This window comes from Chelmon rostratus, chromosome 14 (genome assembly GCF_017976325.1).
Source record: "Chelmon rostratus isolate fCheRos1 chromosome 14, fCheRos1.pri, whole genome shotgun sequence".
NCBI lineage: Eukaryota > Metazoa > Chordata > Actinopteri > Chaetodontiformes > Chaetodontidae > Chelmon > Chelmon rostratus.
In genome coordinates, this window is record NC_055671.1 from 14,978,593 (window position 1) to 14,997,996 (window position 19,404).

The window sequence follows — 19,404 nt, forward strand, 5'->3', positions numbered from 1 at the left end:
CAGCCAATGTTTTTATATATGAGAGAGCTGAAATGGTCAGTTATCAGCTCTGAATCATGTGAAAGCACGGCTGCTGTGACATAAGACAGAGGCCTGATAGCACATTAGACTGTGTGATCACACATGTATGTTTTCTATGATAACACAGTGACCTCTTAATCAGCAAGTTTTATATTCTCAGATTAACATGCAAGAAAAATGCTGGCACACATCCTTTTGTGTATGTTATTAGTCTCCAGATATGACATTTTTCAATAGATTAGACTATTTAGCTAGAGTGTTTATGTATGGCTCTGACTGAGCCTGTCGCTGAATTAAGATCAGACCTTAGGACCTGTGCATGGGGTCGTTTTAAAGCTGGGAAAGGCTGAGCGATTGTATTGTGGAAATACTGTGAAGGTTTGGTTGTAAGAGAATGTTTTGCTGTTTTAAGAGTTTAAAAAAGGTCACAATATCCCACAAACTCAAGGTGGAACATGAATATGGGACTTTTTTTCATGAAATTAGTCTCCTGAACAGTACTTCTACAAAGGCTGTGCACTACTCCCGCCAAACTGTACTAATGAAATACTTTATAGATACAGTAGTTATGGTTGGGGTGAGGGCCAAGGGTTGAGATTAAGTTAGGTCATTTGATGTGTGCTTTGACCACATCTGTTCTGACTGGGGATGGGGTTGAAAAGCCAGCAATCATAGCCTCCTCCTGGCTGCATCCCACTGCCTACCTGATCTCTCCAAGAACTGTGTGTTTTGCATGCCTCTATAGTCTCAATGCTCGAAGCGTACGACTGGGGATAACAGTGAACACAGTCTCTCCTCAATGGCATTCACAGGGTTGCACCTGTTTGTTCACATGAAAAGTGAAGCGCTTGAAAGAGATGTTGGAGCCTCACCTACCGTCACACACTGTACATGTTGCCAATCGCTGTATAAAGTTGGTTAAATTATTGCACACAGTCCTCCCCCCTGCCACTGTTAGAAGATCACTTTACTTCATGTTTTAAGCAAACTGAGCCTTTCAGTGTTGGCTAATGCTGGTGCAGAAGGCGATATCTGCAGCTTGAAAAGAAGGTCTACCTGGTACGCAAAGTCTAGAAAAGCCTGACTGCAGACCAGGATCTGGATTGTCTCTAACGTGTGTATTAAGATATTGCTGAGGTTTGATCAACAAGAGAACATCTACAACCTGGCATCAGTCTGATTAATTTAACTTTCCACAAAGAGAAATCAGTAGACCCTTCTGCTATGAGCACTGAGGTCTCCTCATCCTAAAAAAATATGCACAATATCATGCTTAATAGATAAAATAAAGTGTGGACCTGGTCCTGGACCTGTGAAACCAATGAGGTCAGTCAGTCTCTGCACTAAGGGTTAAAAGTTGAATGTGAGATAGCACAGTGGTGGCAGCAAGAACCGAGGAAGGGTGAGGCATGGCGGACAGGAAAAAGCTTGGCAGCGCTAACGTTTGTGGTCCATGTGAAAGGGCAGTGAGTCATAGAATGGCAGGCTAATGTGTTTGTTTTCACGGTGGATTGACTGTAGGGTTAATGAAAGTGTTCCCCTTTTGGACTGCAGCCAAACTTAAACAGAGCTGCTGATGATTAGACAGAGATGGTTATCCTCGAGGTCCTGTCTGTCGCTGACTATCTGTGCACTTTTGCTCATCTTTTGTTCTCCTCGTTGCAGTTCAAGTGTTGGTTTAACCTCAGTTGCTGATGATTTGTCTTTGAGATAACAAGTGGCGGCACGTGGCATGTGGTCTGGACAGAGTTCACAAAGCCATAACATGTTTGACAAGCTTTGGTTCAGGTTTGATTATGTTGTTCTGTAGCTTCTGTACCATCCAGAGTTCAGAATCAAACTGAGGGAACAAAGGAAGAGAACTGCCTGACAGGATGTTCATGACTTGATCCCTTTACTATCAATCTCAGCATTGCCTGGGGCTTCCCAGTTGTTTTCCTGGTCATTCTGACTACAGTAACAAGCTTACTCATAAGGCTGAAGTCATGACCAAACCATGATGCCAAATGGAATATTAGGGCACTCTTAATCAGAGTTTTGTTAACTATTTCTCTGACTGACTGTTAGTATTTTAAGAAAAGCTAAATCGGCTGTCCGGGACTGTGTTAAGATGTTTGAGCCTTTCAAGTTCAACTGGCTCTGTTTCTGCTTGGCGCTGTGCAAAATCTGATAAGCTGCCTCTCGTGATGTCATATGAGTCGGTTGGGCCTGAAAACTACAAGTTTGCAAAATGAAACTGTGGGAGTGTAGTGCTAGAAAACAGTGAGTACACAGACCTCTGCGGCCTGCTCCTCATCCCTGCTTGAGGCTAACAGCTCGAGGCTATGTTAGCTGCTACTAGTTGAACACACCACTTACCACTGATGTGATCTATCCCCACTGCTACCTTCCCACATCCAGTACAGGCTTACTGCAGGTTATTAAGTCCCCTCTTGGTGCCTACACTGTTATACTCTAGTATTTATGGATCCTTAACATATAGAAGTTTGGCAACCTCTTGGTTCCCATGTACAGGGACTCCTACCTCAGCTGGTATTTAATGGAGTCAGAGGTGAGAATTTTACACTAAGCTGTTGTGACAGTGTGACACTGTCACAACACATGACATCCTGTCTTTTTCTTGGCTTTCACGCCACACTTCCGTCATACAGAGCATTACAAAGTGCAGTTGTAGTATGTATGTTACCCTCCTGCCTCTAACAACATTTGTTGTCACGGCTTGTGGTAATAATTAAAAGCGACTGTTTATTCCAGATTTTGCATGCGAGGGAATGTGAGGTGAATGTGTCTTTGTGCTCTGTTTACGCTGGTGTGCACAGACCTCCATCTGTGCCCTCACAGACATGAAGTTATTACATCAACACAGAGTTCTGGGTCCTCAGAGAGGGGCATAAATCATAGTATTTGCCAAAATAATATCCAACTTGTCTGGATCTCATGCTGAGAAGAGGGTAATGCTCCCTGTCTCTTTGTCTATCACTCTATTGTAGTCTCAGCGATGATGGGAGAGGCACCGACAGTACATGAAGGCTTAATTTTCAGAAGCACTGTCACTTCTCTATGGACTATGGAGCTTGGTATATACAGTGGATGAAGAGAGCATTTTAATGTAGTTGTATTTGTGTCAACTTCCAGCACACTTAAGTTTCAGCATGATTTGTATTTTCTAGCTGCAAACAACAGCGTTTGTTTCCTTTAGGGTACTCAAAAGCTGAAAGTTACTTGCATAGAATATGTAGTATCAAAATGTGCAAATAGCTGGATAGCTTCATCTGTAACAATGTGTGTTTTATAAGCTAATAATCATTCATGTTTTGTTTTTAAAGTCTCAACCTTCAATGTAACTGTTAACTACTGCAGTCGATTAAATAGAGTAACAATCACAGTATTTCCTGAAATATTTCCATTCCTATTGAATATGGGGGAGGGGAAGAATATTAGCATAACATGCTAAGTGTGGTGTTCTGTGGCCGAGTAGTTAACGTTCATAAAATATAACTGCAGCTTTCATCATTCGATTTGATTCCTCTGATGCACGTAATTCTCTCTCTGCTGTTATATTTCTTAGATAAGTTCCACCACTGGTATTAAGTTGGCCTGTGCTCACTTGGCACTTGCACCAAAACAGTATTTATTTTTGGTCATGAAATTTAGTGTAAAATTACCAGATTAGACTTTTTAGAGCATACTGTATTGCCACTAAGGGACTTACTCAAATCAGTGGAAGTAGTTGTAGTTGGGGCGTCTTGGAGACTCTGGGTTTAGGATGCTGACCATGTTCAGACGTGGACCCTGCCATCCTCTCTACTGTCCTCTATGAAATAAAGACAAAAGCACATTTTTAAAATTATTATCAGTGAGGTAATTTTTGCTGTCGCAGGCTTCACATCTGAGACAACAAATAGCATGTTTCATATACAGTATGTTAGTGATGCTAACAAATTGGTGTTGAGTGGAAGGTGTGACACCAAGGCAGCTGAGTTATGTCACCCTGCATGTAGCGGCATCAGAGTCACATTCAGTGCCATATGTTCTACCACAAACACACATTAAACATTAAAGTAGGTCATAGGTAACAATATGGTATCACTTTGGCTAATGTGCTGTAAATTAAATATCCAAGTCGGGTGGGATTCAGAGATATTCCCCAGGCAGTGACATCATCTTCCTGTCTCCGCTGCCAGCCCCCTGACCTTGCACAGTGCGTGTTGTAAGCGAATACTCCCTCTAAATGGAGCGTCAAGCAGTTGGCCCTGTCCAGGCTTCACAATGGGACCCTGTGGTTTGACGTAGGTGATATCCTTGTCAATACCTGTGGCTGAAACACATGACATATTCCTGTTTTTGCTGTGTGTCATACCCCTGAGCGTGTGAAGCAGGCATGTTATCGTAAATCCCTCTGCTATAAGATGTCACGCTAGCGGTATGGTTCATAACTCACGGTCGAACAATGTGATTGGGTTCATGAAGTCTTTTTCTTCAGCAATCTACAACATCTTTTGCATAACACAAGTGTGAACATTAATTGACAAAATCTAAGTAGAGGTGGTGGACAGAGTAGCATTTAGTCTTCCAATACAGACAGTTAGATAACAAACATTACATACAAATTTTCACTCTGGACAAGTCAGAAAAACAAATAAATAAAAAGGAGGCTGGTTTGAGACTCTGTTAATCAATGTCCCTTTGTCTTCCTGGTTGTTTTTTGTTTGTTTGTTTGTTTGTTTGTTTCATTTCTGTTGTGTCCATTCCAGAAGCTGGGGAGGTTACGAGCTCTGTTACCTCCAGAAGAATGTAGCTTGCTTTTGTAGCAAGGATTTCCAAATTTTGTGGCCGTGGATCTCAAACGGGCCAGATTCCTAATATGTGACGGTAACGGTATAACTCAAAAGTTTTAGAGGCTGAACTTTGTCATGTGTTCAACTGTTTTTCATATTGGGCATGTGTATAAAACAAATAAGTAAAGAATCCATGAAAAATCATTTTTAATAGCATCTGTTTTCAGATCCAAGGATTCCAAAGGTGCAGTTTGACTGTTAAAGCATGCCTTGTATAATTTCCTGTTAGAACAAAATGGTTTATTCAAACCTTTAATAACTTTTTTTTTGTTTTTTTGTTTTTTTTTCAGGGGCAGTGGAAACAAGGTGTGAACACAATGATCATACAGGTATTATCACCTTTTAAGTTAATGTTGCAACCTTCGTCTACCATCCTCTACCAGGACTGGCTGTTTGATGATCAAAAGACAGCTTCCAGGGAAGTGTTCCTTTAAGAGTCACTGGGAATCCCAAGCACATCCACGTGAATCCCTATCATTACACTAACAGAGAAAAAACATGATTGAATTAAACAGCGATGGAGGTAGAACACCACAGACATTTCCCATAGTGCAGTGAGGTCATGGTTTTGGCTCGAGTCTTCTGGGACCTCCACAGATAATTGAGCTCTATCTCTGAACATATGATGAAAAGACAACTTCGAGTCTCCACTGGCTTCTCTGTTCTACAAACTCTAGCTGAAAAAAATACTCATGGAGTATGGCGCATGGAGCACGTTTTGGGAGGTACCCGGTTCAAGCCGAATGAGCAATGACTGATAGAGAAAAGTTTAAAGATTTTAATCGAGTGCCAACAGCTGGGTCAAATCGAGCTGTGTAGATATGTCCATTCAGTGTGTCCTGTCTTTCAAATGTAGAGCAATCCACCATCCAGGTTGAACTGAGTTTTTGTGTAAATAGCCACAGATAATGTGTTATCTGTGGCTGCAGACTACGAAAAGGTTTTGGCCAGTATCTCAAAATGTGAAAAACTGTCTCTGATTAAGTCGTGTTAGTCATGTTTTCTATCACTGTATCAAACTCAAGCTTTTCAAGCTTTTTTTTTTTTTAAATACCTGGATTTTAAAGGACGTGGTTTGAAACTGATTTTAACTAAGCCAATGAGAAAAGATTCCAGTTCAGTTCTACAGGGTTCGGACATGCTTCCAGTGATGAAATGTGAAAAGAAAAATGGGAATATGTGGTGTAAATATTGTCATCTTCCTGTATTTGGTTTATCTGCACTATGTGGTTCAAAACGCTTGTTGTAAATAAGGCTATTAGCTCACTGTGTGTCAATTCCATACTGTGATCCTGTGAAATGATGCCACAAGTATACACTAATCCCTACCAATGCTAACAGTTCTGTATTTTGGCAGGTTGTATTACATAAATTAAATTAATGCATTATTTTTACAGAAAGAAAATGGCATAAGTCAATTAACATAAATTGAGTTTCTACATCAGATAACTTCCACAAACTTCAAATTAAAAAAAAAACTTCCCATGAAAACAGCATATACTACTAATACTACGTTTGTTCCCCACTAACTCAAAAACAGCTGGTGATATTCCAAGAAATGCTGTAAGATCACTTTTTCACAGCTTTTTTAAAGTGTAGTTTCTAGTATTTTGTTCACCCCATTCATACCAATCAGAGTAGGCTCAATATTAAAAACACCTGTCAGTTAAACAGAATACAGTTGAATCAGAACCTCTCTAAACCAGTTTCAACCAAAGCTGAACATTATAACCTTCATGAAGTCAGGATTTATTGCAGGATTGTCGTATTAGACTGCATTAGTTTTAGCTGGGGGCACCAAATAAACTGGCAGCCGAGCATGATTTTCCAGTATAAAGAACAACATACTCTAAATAGAGTTATAGTTTAGTATAAAGTATGTCGTTTGGACACAGCTCAAGTCTTGGTCCAGTATGTCTGAACAATGATTGTTGCTGTTTGTAGTTGGGACTTTTCTCATCCACTCCATGATGTTTACAGCTGAACGCTCCAAACAAAGTCAAAAAACTACTCGAGTGTCTCCAGGAAACACGATAAAAGCAAAGCAACTCCATGGTCACTGATGTCCATCAGAATCACCCCAAAACAACTTTCACCAGCATACTTAGAGTACTATAATCATATAATATAAAACATTGGTTTCCAGCCAGCAAAGGCATCACCATCTATGATTAATGGCACAACCGACCAGACTGCTCAGATAGTCTATAAAAAGATTACATTAACTTCATTAGTTTTATTTTCTCCCTTGCCTGTAAGAAACACCCATCAGTGCTGCTCATAGTTTCAGCATTTAGGTCACAGTTTCAGCTGCCAAAATGTCTCAACTCAATATTTATATCACGGCTGCCTGATTGTGCCTGATTCTATGTATGGTCAGGAGGAGAGGACGTATGCGCCACAAGCAGAGCTCATGAATTCTGCTGCCAAAGGCTTGAGTGGCAGCTCGGTTCAACTGTCTCATGTCTCTCTCCCTCTCTGCAAAGTGATTAAATTCTCCTGTTGCATTTTGGATGTGACTCAAAGATCAGACACTTTACAGCCATAGCTGTGGAACACACACTTATCACACATCATTCTGCACAGCATGGACATCGATGTGCAGAAAACGAGTGAGTTTTATGTTTATGCTCTCAATCTCATCTAGAGCAAAGCGCAGCGTATCAGACTGAAAGGAGATAATTGTAATTGCTGCATTAAGTCATTTGACAAGCTATGAATCTAGTCTGGCAAGCACAAATTTAACCCAGATTTTTAATGACATCATTAGTTAGATGATTGCCTTTGTTCATTGGCCCTCTGGGTAAAGGACAAACTCTCTCAACTCTGGACAAATGACAGCATAATAACTCAAATTTCCTTTTGTACTTTTCACCTGATTGTCTGTTTATATCTGCATGGCAGATTTGTTTCTTATTGATTCACATTTACATTCATAAATTATTTTGTTCTTTGCACGCAGCCTTTCCCAGCTTAATTGTTGAAGATATTTTGAAACAGTGAGTGAGACTTTTCCACATTTTAACATACTCCTTGTACACCAACAGCAGCACTGATGAGAGGTTTTTTACAGCAGATTCATATTGTAATTTCCATTTCTTTTCTTCAGAGTTGCTGCATGTTTTATTTGTTTCTTTACCGTTTGGTCTGAGCAGCCATAAGTAAAATATCTCCCTTCATTAATGCTTGATAGGTCACTTATTTCTATTTTTTAATGTTACCTCTCGCGTTGTTGGCAGATGCTTCAGAAAACCCAGCACTGTAAAGACAACACATCCCTCTCAGCTCTGCACAGTAATGACTGTTTTTGCACAGGTCAGCAGTGTTGTTCTCTCACACACACAAACACAGCAACATCCTTTCACTGTAACAGCCAGATGCTGTCTGGCTCAAATACACAGATGCTAATGTTATGAGGCCTGTAGGAGGGACATCCCAAAAAAAATGTCAGGGGTGGGAGCTGAGACTTTCAAAAACTTTTCCATTTAAGTCACTTTTCTTGTAATTCACTTAGGCTATTAGGTCTTTATGTAAAGCTATACTTATCTATTTCACTCAGTTAACCAGATCTACTCATACTGTAGCCATGGATTGCGCGTGCAGATGTAAACCCTGCAAAGACGCCTTTTATACTGCCAGAAGAACAGTTTAGAAAGACATGTTAACGCATGTGAAACATGGACCAGCTGCATCAAAAAAAGCAACAGCAACAGAAAAGCTGCTCAAGGCCCCCAAAAACAGAATAACCACAATATGTTGTGAGCCTCACACAGTTACGTATGGCTGGGCTCAACATGGGAATGAGGCACAGCTTTTGAGAACAGTATAGCTTTTGAGACTTCTACCAAAAATAGAAGTAGTACGAGTTTGCCACTCGGACACTGGCTGATTGCGTATCTTGTTGAATGTGTAGAAATGCGTGTGAACGTGAGCAATGAAAAAGTTTACTGGTCTGATGGTGTTTCTTCCAAACTTTTTCCAACACACAAGGTCGTGTTAGGACAAAAGCGAAGGAAAAGCGCAATATATGCTGCCAGCTGTTCAGGTTACATTACAGGAGCTGGAGCAGCTCACTGTTCTTTTAGAGTGTTCCCATGTTACAAGATGAGGATGACTACACTATGCCAAATGCCTTCAGTGACTTATTCCGCGTCATTTTGTGTGCTTTCCTGTGCACAAATAAATGTAGTTCATAAATGTAGGTAAGACACAGCAGCTGACATGATGGCCAAAGTTATCAGTCAAATCAATATGAATACTAAATGATATAGTAAAATGGCCCTCACAGGGTAGTGTCGCTAAAGCAAACTGTTAACACCATAAAAACCAACTGACTGAGTGATGATCGGAAGGTTTTTATTCTTATCTCCACTTTACAGTATAATTTAGGAAGCAGTAACGAAACCTGTTTGCTCACAACAGAATGAAAGATCACTGTAAAGATTAAGAATGCAAGTAAAATGCTACTCAAAGTCATGCTTCATGATGTTATCCTTTTCTTTGTGCCATCAATGAATCACAATCAACTCACTTCTAAAAGTGAGCATGCATGGAGGCACATATATTCCCACAGCGCATTTATTAAAATAAGTGACGCAGGCATTCCTTTTGTGTGAATACATTTCGGCTGCCCCCCGTCTGCTATGATGGCAAGCATGGCTGAAGCTGAGGTGGTCCAGCTCCATATCAGCTATGTGACATTCATTCAGTATCAAGAGTTTCTCACTTCAGTCACAATTTGACTGGTTTACTCAGGCTTCTTTCTTTAATGTGTTCCTATCAAGAGTAAAGCCTTCTTATATCTTTCTCACAGTAGTTGAGACGACTGGTTTCGGTGCCAACTAAAATGTCTCCACCCCAGTGGGCTGTTATGCATAGATGTTGCATGTGCTGTATGTGAGTAATGTGTTAAATCTTGGCTCGCTGGATATAATATGCTGAGAGACTGTGACTGTGTAACATCATGTGTGACGTACCCACAGGCCCTGCCACCTGTCCACTGCAGCGGTGGCATTTAGATGACATTAATCATGCCGATAAGAAGCTGACACTTGTGGGCCACTTTGTTGGTGTACGTGTCCACGGAGTCAGCAGTTACAGCCAGATGAGACTGAACTGTAACACAGGCCTTGGTCGAGTTACTGTTCAGTGCAGCATATCTGGCAGAGGGGCTTCCAAATGCATTTAATAAAAAATAAAAGTACACCCACCCTGTTAAAAATATTCAGTGATTGTCCTCATGCTTGCACAGCTTTACACTTATTTGTCCATATCATGATGATGAAGTGATTCCAGATATGTGATTGGTCCTCTGTGAGATGTGTGTTTTTACTTCCACAGGAAACAGTTTACATAAGGTATGATGCAAATTGGTTCAAAAGCAAGTAAATAAGTGAACAGGATATGAAGTGAACAGGATGTGCAGGCAAGGAGCCACATGTTGTATAGTATATTTGTACTAATGATATGTTCACTCAGTACAGTTTTAGGTCTCTTTATGAGGTCTGGTTCAAACCAGTTAGACACAGACTTCTGAGTACTTACTGTACATGTTAATAATGAAGGCCTGATTGTGGTGATTTCTCCTCTGTTTGTGTGCTAGCCACATGCTACTTTAAATTACAATGTGTGGTATCTCTGCTGGGGCCATTATGCATCAAGGCGATCAATTCATGACATATATGATGTCTAATTTATGATCTGATAATTGTTGTTCTTACATAAACATATATATAACCTCAGTGCTGTGAAAGTTTGGTGACATGCATTCCTTCTGTTATAATAAAACAATGCTTGATGAAAGCAAAAGCATATTAACACATATTTCCTGCATGCTGGAAGCTGCAGCTGAAGATCAAAGGGTGTTATTTAAAACTAGACACAATATTAACTGAAGAATATTTCTGCTCCTCACGTCTTCTCAGTTCTTAAAAAGAAGTTAGTGCAGTATTAAGATACTTTAACTGTTATCTGTACTATACATCCATTATCCCAGGTGTGTGTGTTAATGTTTATTCTTTGTGTGTGTGTTCCTGTAGACTCTGTCAATGTTTCGACACTCTGCTGTTCACATAAGTCAAGCAGCAGGTCATCACTCACACTGGCTTTTCATAGGACTGGCCAGAATCCATAGGTGTCCCTCTGCTAACGAAACAATATCAATCTATTCCTGCTGGGACACAATTATTTCATATTCCATCCTTCATAAAGTGCACTCACACTTACAGTTTGTTTTTTTTGTTCTCAAACCTGCATGGAAACTCTGTATATAATTTAAGTCCTTATTGTCTAATTACAAGAAAACAGGGACTGCTAACAAAACTAGACTTACATGTTCATTTTCTGGACAGCGTGTTGGTAATCTGTCATCTTGCAGCACGATGGCCCTTGCTGACCTCTTCATGATATTTTACCTTCCTTGGTGTTCACTGTTCATACCCTGTAAAAACATGTTGCAAAAAAGATTAATATGAGCATCATGAATCATTTTTACACTAGACTGCCCCATGAGTAATAATTGGCTATCCAATGTCAGACTCTGCCTCCTTTTGCCTGTAAAATGGTGCGTTTGAGTGCAATTTCCTGTAGCTGGTACAATTATGTTCTCACTGCCCATGAACTGCACCACAGGTCACTTGGAAAAGGACCAAGAGCTATGTTCTCAGGTGGTGTGGATACAGATTGACTGGCATTTTTAGCACCTGAGCAAATGCAGAAAGCCAAGGGATATAAGACATTGCCAACATGCTTAGTGTGTGAACGGCCCAAAGACAGAAGCACACACACTGTATGTTCACACAATACCCACACATAGACACTCGCTGACTGAACGTTGTCATTACAGACCTAAACAAACCCGTGGGACTGCACTCCTCACATCACCAAACTCACCATCATCTCTGAGATTGTGACCAGTCACAGACCCCATAAGACAATGGATGGATGTGACTGCAGAGGTCTCGTCTTCAGCGTGCACATTAACGAGTGTAAAATGCTATCTGATCAGGCAAGAAGATAGATGTGCCTGCATTCTAATCCCCCCCCCCCCCCCCCCCCCCCCGATGATATCAGCAGGAGAATGGGATGATTTCCTTATCCAAATTGATTCCATCTGGTGTCCTCGGTCCTGATCTTGTGGTGATGACAGAGGCAGACTCATCACCGGGGTCCTCCGATGGGTGATGCTCACTAAACGGGAAGCTGAATGACCTCAGATTGCATGACGGGGGTTCCTATTGCTGCGATGTGGCGTTACATTTCAATCAGTAGGAACTTCATGTCCGCTATAGGCCTCACCCGTGCATGACAACGGATGGATTACAGTCGTGGCCCTGGCTTTATCTCTGCTATATAAACATCTGCAACTGACTGGTGAAACTGGGAAAAGGACAGGAGTTCAAGAGTGTGGAAGGGAAAAAATAAGGAAATATGAGAACTACAAATCATACATTTTATACTGTAACTTAAAAGTGAGAATTTTAGAAAAAAAAAGCAAACTTAATGAGGTATATTCATTATAAATCAGCATAATGAATACCAGTCTTACCAGAAAAGAGATCTTTCCCCAACTTAAAGTTAACTCTTTTTGTTGAACTACATTCAATCAAGTCTGGAAGGTTACGATATCTATCATTAAAAGGTCTTTTAACTTTAGAGCTCAAGATTATAATGATGCATTTGTCTTTTTTGAGAAGGCGGTATCATTCTTAGAGTATTTGGTCAGAGAAAACACCTTAATTTGCAATGATAACTGATCACTTGGCTAAGATAAAACCATTTATAATACATGTTACGATTTCTTAGATTAAGAGGAGTGGGCCCTAAAAACCATCAACAATACCCGATAAACTTGCTTTAAACATAATTTGGTGCACATAAGTGGCTATACTTTCTCATGAGATTGTGTTTCCAAAATCAACTATTCTGTGTAGTGACTTTCATCTATTAAGAGCTAATCCATTGTGAAACCAGGTACCAGGATTCACTGGGTTTTCACTGGGTATAGTCATGAAACTACATGAAATGTAATGCAAAAGACCCTAAAATCCATTTAGTATTTACAGAATTTAAAAATCATAATTGCCTCTGCATGTCCAAACACACATTAGTTTGCATGAGGGTTCTATGTCAGGCCTTACATTATGTGAGGCGTGTGTGTGTCACGTTGGAGGACGTCTGGCAAGAAGTAAAGTGTTGACCTCATCATTCCACTTACATCAGTCTGCCTGCTTAAAGAAAGTGCAACACAAAACATCTGACAGTGAGAGTGACACACACACACACACACACACACACACACATGCACGCTCTGTCATTGACTTACGTGAAGAAGCTTAGGAAGTCAGGAAATAGGATTGTCTCATTTTCATGTCCTGGTATCTGAAATCTATGACGTCACAGGGAAATGACCTTCTGATTTATGCTGAGTTCACAGCATCGCTGCACAGCATGTGTGACTCTGACATTCCCGCACAATCACTTCCTGAATCTCACTATGGTCAGCTCAAGTATTCACGGTCGACTCGGCTGCTGATCTCCTAACCCAGCTGTTTCCTGTATCCCTCATGTCTTTTAGTCTCTTTTTTTCCTTTGCTGTACACTGACAGACTCCTCTATATGTTACAATACTGCAGTGTTTATGTAAAGTGCTTCTCTTTCGGTGTCGTTTCAAGACTCCGGGGAAGACAAGTCTCCCAGCTCCACGCCGAGGGTCGTTATGAGTCATGGGAAGAGGCCTGCTAGTAACGGACGACATCGTACTGCATAACTCATCTGACTCATTTCATCTGTCACACTCCTCAGCTGCATTTTGTGATATAAAACCTGTGTGATTACGTACCTTTGTCTATTTGTGCGTGTGCGCACGTACACTATTGGTATATTCTTCTTCGTCTGAATGTATCTGTGAACATAAGAGGGCAAATGGGAATTTGTAAGTGTTCCCATGCTATCGTGATGTAATTCTACCTCAATGACTTAATTAAGCCATTAAGCAAATGCTTACTGTCTTCAGTTTAAGCAGTCTGCCACATGTGGGACTACTACAAACTAGGACTTGCCCCCAATTTCTTTGTCTGTGTTTCTCCCTGTTTTCTCCTAAACATAATCATTGCATTTAGGAGAAAACATCGCTGACCCTGCTGTAGTCCTGGGCAGGGCGTGGGCTACAATGTGTAGATACATGGCATTCTGCAGCATCAAGCAGCATACTGCTACTGCCCTTTTCTTTTTAATGGGACAAGGGGGACTTTTACCAAGAGAGTAAAACATTATCAATAAGACTGTTATCAGAAAGAGATGCCTTGTAGTGCTGAACAAGCATCCTGAATCCACTTCTCTGTTGTGGGCAAGTGTGTCACTGCTAGTTAGAGTGTTCATAGTTCACAGTTCCACCAGTGCTATGCAACTGTCGAACTATGTCGGTTTCCAATGTAGGATTTCAATTTAAAGTTACTTGGTCACTCAAAATTATTAGACAGCATGTACAACAGACAGACAAGCAGACAAACAGACAGAATGGGGTGAAAAACATCTGACAAACAGCAACACTGGAAGACCTGCTGAGAAATGCTGTTATTAGGTTGACATCGTAAGTAGTTTCAGCCTCCTCATGTTGTCCAGCGCTACACAGTCCAACACTGGCTCGTTACTCTTATTGCAAACAGCTGTTAATGAAGCAGTGAGGAATCAGTTCACTCACTCTACACCAGCAGAGAGACCTGCAACAGTGCTGCCAGGTGCAAAAAAAAACAAAAAACAGATGATCAGACAGACCCCAGAATTATTGTATTCCAAGGAAAACTACAGTACATTCAAATCCAGACTGCTGTGTATATTACAACCCTGATTCTAGAAAAGTTGGGACATTGTGTAAAACGTACATAAAACAGAAAGTGATCTGTAATCTGTAACTGTCGGTGCAGCGGCTCAAAATACATCCATGAGTTCACGAAGCTGACTGCAACAGGACCTTACTACAGGCCAGTGTTTACCATGCATCTTACAGGGCACACTATCCTAGCGTGTAACATAACCAAAGAGGTAACAGGAAGAGAAATGTTGTACCAAAACCCAAAAGGCAGTTTGGACTCAACAATAGTTATGAAACACCAGGGTCCTGTGTGGGGATCGAGAGTCAGCTCTCTGTAATAGATCATTGACATAGATGATGTATGACAAGGAATCAAGCTGATTCTAAAACACTATTGTGAAAAAACTAAGGTGGTTCTGAGAATTAGGCCTAAAATATCATATATAATAATTAGCATCCACATGGCAATACCAAACCTCTTTTGACCAAGTCAGACAGCCTCACTGGCGATGCAACACTACAGCCACATGCTGACTAAAACTAACAATTCCCAACATTACGCGTTTACAAGGAGATCAATGAATCCCAGTTGGACCCATCATGCACCTGACTACCACCGAGCAGTGAAAGATGAATTATTTCCATGGTAACTAGTTTTTTAAGGCCTGTGTGTGTGTGTGTGTGTGTGTGTGTGTGTGTGTGTGTGCGTGTGTGTGTGTGTGTGTGCATGTGTGTGTGTCTGTGTGTGTTCGGTTGGCTCCAGGCCGGCAGATTTGCAGATGTAATTCTTTGGCACAGATAAGTCATGAATGTCGATCTTGCCCAGACCTTCAGCCTGATATTCACCAGCATGCCGGCCAGTTTATCAAGTCAAACCAGCACACGTCTGAGTGTGCACGTCTGTCTGTTTTTCTGTCTGTCTGGGTCACGCCTTTTCTGTCTCCCTCTCAGCCTTTTCCTCTCTATCGCTTGCTCTCCCTCAGTCACCCAGAGGGGTAAATTACCAGTCTGGTAGGAGGGGGTGCGCAGTCCTCCAGTACACACACGCCCATATATAGGCAGCAGACGTTAGGTAAACGCTAGGTAGACGTTAGGTAAACTCAAAACAGGCACTACTCAGTCGGCTACTTTATTTCTAACACCGATTTGCTTCTCTGAGCTGGCAGAGATGAGAGCACATGGCACTGCAGGTTGTGTGGATGGATGTGGGAAGTGGATAGCAGGTGGATGAGAGAGACTGTGTGTGTTTGAAGAGGTGACTGTGAAAGTGTGTATGAATCACACTGTTTACACACATGACCACACTCATGGCCATATCCATTTGAAGAATAACACCTTAACTTTGTTTAAAAAATTGTTGGCAATACAAGCTGCATTTCTGTGCCCATTTTTAGGTATTTTTTTTAATCCCGTACACAGCTGGCCAAATGCAGACAACATGATGTCATGTCTACAAGTTCCCACTGTAACTACAGTATGATAGAATTTGATATAACAATAATAATCCATTTAAACATTCCTTCCAGACTTTGTATCAAGTTAAACCAGACGAGGCAGAAATCTTTCTTAGTAGAAGCAGGAATCAGTTCCTCCACTTCAGGATTATTCTAACATTTTTGCTGTCTTACTCTCACTATGCCATCACTATTGCTGTATCCTACATGTGTAACCAGTAGCTAAATGCATGAAGTCTACACAGATCTTGTCTAGACTTCATGCATTTAATGAGTTCCAAAACTGCAATTTTGATGCCTAATGTTCAATCACTTTTTAAAAATAACTGTTTCTATATGGTGTCCAGAAACAAAAGAAGAGGAAGGGAGTTTTCAAAGGTGAAATATTTTTTTGGTGCGTCACTGTTCCCAACATTGTGCTATATTACATTAAAGACTGTTATGACTTTGTTTGGGTTATTACTCTGTCTTTTATGCAAGACATGTTTGACTTTGAGGATATGGACGTCTTTTAGAATGTCAGCTGCAGTTTTTGAAATAGCCAGTCATCTAATCTGTAGAGACTCTGCCATCCTCCTTGTACAATCATAGTCAGAGGAATCATTAGCGCATCCCAGCATGCACTGGAAATGATGTATGAATGAGTGCACAGGATTAATAAGCTCATATTTACAGTTTTACAGTCTCCATTTCAGTTGATTTTATGCCTCTGAATTATGGGCAAAAATCCACGTTAACATCAGGACAACGTTCAAATGTTTGTTAATGTTTCTCTCTGTGTTTACATGTGCGGGTGTGAGTGTAATTATGTCACCATTACAGATATAATTGTAGTGGAAAGTTGCACTCAGAATGAATAAACAGGTCTGATTTTCTCCTTGTACGAACTGTGCAACATATTGGTTCCTCTGACTACTTACACTGTTAGATGTTCTTTGGGCCTTACCATTAACTTTATTACTTAGTATTATTACTACTTTCATTACATTCATTCATTTTACAGACTTGGGGAATGATCTGAGATGTTACTTCCCTTCAAAATCGATTCACCTTTTAAGTCTTTTTCTGTTAACTGTAACTGCTGTTAACAAAAGCTGAGAGCCAGACTGAAGATGACACAGGAGAGAAAAGGTGGTCTATGTAAGCACTACACTCTGGATGCAGGGAATTTCCTCTATTCATAAATCATCTATCTGAGCACACTAGTGTGGATTATAAATTGTGGTCCTAATTTCAAATCATCTCTCTGGTGTCTGACAAATCACCTTGTTGTCAGCTTGTTTTGTCATGACTTCACACCTGTATTAATGACCACAAGACTGAAATGTATATGGCTCTGAGCATATAGTTTTCATTTTTTCCCTTCATGCCTCAATCTTCTTGCCCAAGAATTATTTCACTGCATAACTATGTAGTTGCATCAAAGCTGAACACAAGCATTCCAGGTCTGAAAACAGAGCAATAAAGCTACACTTTAGGACCAATTATGGGTGCTCAGGTAGCACTGCCTCTTTCCCTCTTTCTCTCTAACACACACACACACACACATGCAAATGTAAACACACATCTCTACAGGGCATGCACACACACTCACGCTGAAATACAAATATACAATACACTCTTTCTAATTGAGCCATTTGAGACAGAGCTCAGAGCTGAAGGTTTCTGCATGATCACATCTCAGAAACATTTACCAGACTGGTGTAACTCGCATCAGCCTCTGCTGCTGCTTCAGTCAGTCACTTGTGTTGAACTGTTTATCATTTCATGAAAGACTTCAAGGTGCTTTGCAGGTAGAGTTGATAATGAGATCACTCTTACAGGCCACCTCTGGCTCAGAAGACCAAGGTGGCCATGAATCACAGGGGCATGGGGCTACAGGTGAACAGGATTTACATGATGAACTGACACTCATGTCCTCCTCCCAGAGGTCAGGAAATAGCCATGTGTCCACTCATCAAGTGTGAAGCTGCATTCTTCTGCCAAAGGATGAGCAAAGCACTCTCTGCAACAGGACTCAAGCATTTCTCCCAACCTCAGTCTCTAAGTGTTTAGGTGTCATTACTGTAGCTCATTTACTTCATCTGTTTCCAGGCCCATTACCTCCTGACAGAGAAAATGTTTCAGAATCTTGCCAGACTCAGACATTGACCCTTAGGAGCTGGGACAGGACCAGCCAGCCCAAACATGGAGAAAAACCCCAGCGATACTGCTGGTTGAAATAAAAACACTGATCGTTTCCAGGTATGCTGACTGGTGTGTCTCTATGGCAGCTGGAAATCTGCTGGACAGAAGGTGGTGAGGCTTTGTGGGTGAAAGTCCTCCTGAGGTGACTCACTGGGCAGGTGACACCTCTGATGGCATATTTTAAGATTTTGCCATTCTTTCTTATGAAGGCTCTGTATGAGTCACTAGTAAGAAACTGTCACTGCTATGCTTACAGGAAGGCACATTACATTATATCTGCTGTTTTTGTTGCCTATTCTTTTTCTGCTTCTTATTTATCTTACTTTCCGTGCCTGTCCTACTTTCATGTATAGTGTCGCCCCCTTCAGAAGATGCTGTGATCTGACTACAAGGTCACAAGCATTCACGTGTTTCAGGTTTTCTTTTATTTGACCGGTCTCTGAAGAACAGATTTGTATTTCAGGTTTTATTTCTACTGACATAACTTCATTTTTTCTTCAGCAACGAGCTGTGATGTGTGAATGCTTGCCAAACTACAGCCAGCCCCCTTTTGCACACACACATTTCAGACAACAGGCTACAACTATAATGTTTATGTCTCTGTCCATCATACATATTTATAAGTACTGTGTCAGTCTCACAATATTTATTTTACCATTATAAAATCATTTTTAGTACCATGCACAAGGACTAAGTGCGCTGCTCACATATGAAACATTTAGTCACTTGGTTAGAGAGAGTCTGGCGGATGAGAAAAAAAAAGCCCTTTAGCAGGATCAACTACAGTATATGTAGCAGTTCTTTTCATTTGAAAACCTTCCACATAAATATGTTTCTTAAAAGAATACAGAAGTGCGTCTAATGTTCTAACTTCTTTTGTTCTTTTGTTCTTGTGCCTGTTTTGTAAAATAGCCATGTCAAGTGGTGTCAAATGTTTGGCATGACAGACACAAAAATTAAATTAAACTGAGTATTTATATGAGCACTGTACACAGCTGTTTAAGACACATTTCATAAATGATAACAAAGATTCATGATCCATGCCTTATTGAGTCACTACAGTCAGTGTCAGTGTGAGACATGACGCTGTTCT